The sequence below is a fragment of the Triticum aestivum genome, unplaced genomic scaffold (genome assembly GCF_018294505.1).
Source record: "Triticum aestivum cultivar Chinese Spring unplaced genomic scaffold, IWGSC CS RefSeq v2.1 scaffold128821, whole genome shotgun sequence".
NCBI classification, from domain to species: Eukaryota; Viridiplantae; Streptophyta; class Magnoliopsida; order Poales; family Poaceae; genus Triticum; species Triticum aestivum.
Window position 1 is genome coordinate 16,973 of NW_025228549.1, and position 4,863 is coordinate 21,835.

The following is a 4,863-nucleotide window of genomic DNA, read 5'->3' on the forward strand; positions in this document are numbered from 1 at the left end:
CCACATATGTAAAGCAAAACACTAGACCTTTTTTTTCTGCGGTTGAAAAGATGAGACTTTATACATAAATCATACAATGACAAGACAACTGAAATTAAACAAAAAGTCAACAAATACAACACTTGAAGTAAATGAAGACAAAAGTTGGTGCTAACTCCTATGCCACAAGGGCAGAGTTGTGACTCGTGAGGGTTATATTCTAGAGCCTATAACTCTGCTATCGCCAACAACTCTATTGTGATATTGAACTAGTCGTATAATGCTTTACTCTATTTGTCTCAAAATAAGTGTCTTAATTTTGTACTCCCTTCGTTTCTTTTTAGTCTGCATATAAAATTTGGTCAAAGTGAAACTTTGTAAAGTTTGACAAACTTTGTAGAAGAAAATATCAACATCTACAATACTAAACATATATAGTATGAAAATTAATTTCATGATGCATCTAACATTATTGGTTTCATATTGTGAATCTTTATGTTTTTTATACATTTAGTCAAAGTTAACAAAGTTTGACTTTGACCAAATCTTATATGTAGACTAAAAAAACGGAGGGAGTACTACATTTGTCTTGCTTTATTAGTCCCCTTTGTATTATGTGCCAAATTATGCCTTAAATTTAACTAACAAAATTTTAATGCATGTCATAAAAAGTAATATAGTTGGAAACTATGTTCAAATACGAATACAAACGATATAATTTTTGGTGACATGTATTAATATTTTGTTAGTTAAATTTATAGTCAAAATTTAGAACAAAATACAATGGGGACTTATAAATACGAAGGTAATACTAAGTTTAGTACAAGGTTGTACTAAGGTTGAGACACTTAGTTAGGGCATCTCCAGCCGTTGGCACCCCAGGGGGCGTCTAAAAGCGCCGCCTGGCGGTGAGCCGGCGCAAAAACTGGCCCTGGGGGCGAGTCGGTCCCCAGCCGTCGGCCCCCAGGGCTGTCCTCAGGCGCGTATTAAAATAAAAAAAGAACCGTTCGGCGAAGTTATAATAAAAACTAGTTAAATTTCGGCCGAACATGGCAAATTTCGGCAAAATTCGCGCATTTTCATTACATTAACCTAATCTAAAAAAGAAAGGGGCTGAAGTCGTCGCCGCCGTCGCTGCCATCGTCGTCGTCGGCCTTCTCCTCCTTGACGCGGGCGCCCCTGCTGGACCCCTGCCCGGCGTCGCCATGGCGGACTGGTGGCGGCGCATCGTCGTCGTCGTCGTCGTCGTCGTCGTCGCTGTCGCAGATGACGATGACTCCACCTTCGTCGCGGCCGCGTCGACACTCCGTGAAGCGAAGCAGGGCGGCGCCCTGGTGCTCCTTCGCCTTCTCCAGGTGCTCCTTCTCCATAGCTATGGAGTCCCTGCGAGCCCATTCCAGGGCCACGTCGTCATCATCGAGCTCTGTTGTCACCGGCGCGGCCGGCTCCTTCTTCACCGGCGCGAGCCCCGGCTCCGTCTTTGGCTTGACAAAGCGCGGAGGAGGAGCCGATGAGCAGGCGTGCCGGCCGCCCTCGTTGATGACGATGCCGGTGCTGCGAGTGCATTGGCCGAGCGGCGTCTCCGCCGCGGGCTTGGCCTTGACGTCGAGCAGGGCCGGAGTGCCGGAGGAGTGCAATGAAGATCGGGAGGAGGAAGAAGAGGAGGACCCGAACCTCCTTGGCCGGGGACGCCCCACCATAGGTGGCGCCCCTCGCTGTTCTGTCGGCCGCCAACCACCGGCGCGCCGTTGATGGACGCCAAGCGCTGCTGCTGGCGGCGCTCGAAATACGCCGCCCAAGCCGCGTGGTTGTTGGCGGCGTACTGGGGGAGGGAGAGTTGGGCGTCGGTGAGGGAGGCGCGCACGACCTCGACTTCCTCGGCGAAGTACTGCGGCTTCGCCACGGCGTCGGGCAACGGGGGAATGGGCACTCCCCCGGCGCTGAGCCTCCACCCCGTCGGCCCGGCGCGCATGTCCGGCGGCGCCGGGATGTTCGCCTGGAACAGGAGCCAGGACTCCTGTTCGCGGAGCGAACGGCGGCCGAAGCCGTTGGCCGCCGCCTCGTCTCCGGGGTAGCGTTCCGCCATGGCGACGGACTCGGGAGAGGTAGAGAGATAGAGGGAGGGGCTGAGCGGCGGCGCTCGGGAGAGGTAGGGAGAGGGAGGAGCTAGGTGGCGGCGAGGGGCGGGGCTGGTGTGGGCACAGGCGAGTGCAGGCCACCGGCTATATAGTCGCGCCGCACCCGTGTGTACGCGTGTGAGGGAGGGGAGGCGTCGGCGCGCCGTCCCGTGACGCGTCGCCCGTGAGGAATCAATGGCAAGGCTGACCGGCGGCAGCCTTGGCATTGATTCCCCGCGGGAACCGAGGCCGTTGGGGGAAGACGAGGCGCCGTGTCGCTGACGCGGCGGGCCCACGGCTGTTTCGCGCGAAAACAGTTCGCCCCGGCGCCCCCGGGCACTCCCCAGCGCGCCGGGTTCGGCCTGGGTCCGCCGGCGCTGTTTTCGGCCCAGGCCGGCGAAAATCGGGCTCCTGGGGGCGCGACTGGGTCGTTTTTTTGGCGCCGGCGCGAAAAAATCGCTTGGGGAGGCCTTCCTGGGGACGCGGCTGGAGATGCCCTTAGAGACGGAGAGAGTACGTCTATAACATAGTCACGTGTCGAAATTTGATGAACTGCTGAGTAAAAATATTTGATTAGTTTTACATCGCGTTATAATCACTGGTTCAACTATTTGCAGCCGGTGACTACATATTTACTTAACAAACACTCGCAAAAGCCATTACCAAAAAGCCTTTCTAAAGAAGTACCATATTGCTCTCGCCATCTCCAACAACTACGTACTGTAATACATAATTTGTCAGGCAGGCTGTTGTTCTGGATCCAATTTGGGTGAACTGTTGATAACAGATAATTCACTTGTCCTACTTGAGCAACCAGCATTGCTCCTATTCCTATATGTACCCTTAGCATACTCCTAAACTATCTAAGAAAACCACCAACCACCAGAAGCAACATCAGCAGCAGTAGCGGGCGAAGCTCAGTTAGCTACATATAATGGGCTCGGAAATGGTCGCTGGCCCAGCTGCTGGCGACGAGGAGGCGTGCATGTACGCGATGCGACTTGCCGCTGCATCTATCCTACCGATGACGCTCAAGGGCGCCATGAGCTGGGCATGCTCGAGGTCCTGGTGAGCGCAGGCGGGGAGATGTTGTCGCCTTCGGAGGTGATTGCGCGGCTGCCATCCAAGGCGGCCAATCCGGACGCGCCGGCCATGGTGGACCGCATACTGCGGCTGCTGGCGTCGTACAACGTAGTGTTGTGTGAGGTCGACGAAGGTGAGGACGGCCTCTTCGCCCGCCGGTACGGCTCCGCACCAGTGTGCAAGTGGCTCACCCCCAACGAGGACGGTGTCTCCATTGCCGCGCTAGTCCTGATGATCCAGGACAAGGTCAATATGGAGGGCTGGTGAGTTTGATCGTTATTTTCTCAAGACTATTGTTCTTTTGGACTGTTTTTCTCTTCCACTCTTCCTCACCTTTGGGTGTCTATATTTCTACTAATTATGGAATATTTTACTAACTATTAAACTCAACAGTGAAGTCTCATACTTGACTTCAGTTGATGTCAATATATGGTGTTTCTATTCCATACAATGTTGTTCTCTCAGAAAAACACATATTAATTAGCTTTGACACATTAGTATATATACATATATATATACAAGATGGACGTATGCATCACAATGATGCAGAGGACGGGGTTTATTCCGAATTTCTGACACACACACACACACACACACACACACACACACACACACACACACACACATATATGCGTCATCAAATATGGCCAACTTTGTATGTTCTTGCAAGTTTTTAAAATGAAATATCATGTAGAGCTCCTCCAATATCATGAATTTCAGATTTCAGTGCTAAAAGTGCTCAAAACATCAAGCATTGAAATCTTTTTCTTGTGTATATCTCCTCGGATGTTTTTTTGGCTTGAAAACTTGCAAGCACCTACAAAGTTTGATCATATTTGATGTTGCGAAGTTTCATTTTTTTTCTAATTTACTGTTCGTAGAGGATGTAGGGGCACTCGAGATCTGAAAAACCACTCTCCTTTTCTAATTATCTCTCCATTATTTTGCATTGTCTTATGTTTTCTTGGCACAAAGAGAATGTTTTATTGTGCACTTGAATTTTTTTTCTAAAATTATTATGTACTTGACATGATTTGTTCCTTACTTTTTTTTGTAAAACATCTTCTTAATTAATCCCAACGTTTGTATCTTCTCTTTATGAATATGCATGCATGTGTGGATTCGCTTGCCTATTTTACGTTCACGCATTTTGATATATAACAGTTAATTACCGGTAAGTGAGCGATCCTCGCTTATTTGCATGGAGGAGTGTATTTATGATCAAACAACATTGTTTTATATAATATCTCTTGTGAAATTTTGCTACGTACTTTGTTCATGAAGTACATGAAAATCAAATTGCTATTTTTTGTGTTCGTTTTCCTTTTTCCTTTGAAATATCATGTGAATATAGAGTTTGTATATTTATCTACCTAATAGGAGTTATATCCCATCAACCATGAAGCTCCAAGATTCCAGTCATTAGAAAGTTATATCTAGTTTTGCGCGTGTGGTGGTGTTTGTAATATATGCGTCTATGTTAACTTGTTGTTTCCAGAAAATAGTTTTACCTACTATGAATTTAGAAATAGACCTGTATTCTTTAGCTATAAAATAATACACTCCTCCATTAATTTTTGGCGGAGTCTAGATTTGGTCCCTCAACTTTAAAACCGGACAACTTGCGCCCTTAACTACTGAAACCGGCCAAGATTCATCCCTGGTCACGGTTTTGACCGGTTTT

The 4,863-nt window shown here is 48.3% G+C and overlaps 1 pseudogene; it reads left to right on the forward strand.

Annotated features, from left to right (window-relative positions):
• Nucleotides 1-3,030: 3,030 nt before the first annotated feature.
• Nucleotides 3,031-4,863, forward strand: part of LOC123174356 (tricetin 3',4',5'-O-trimethyltransferase-like) — a 4,343-nt pseudogene continuing 2,510 nt past the window's right edge.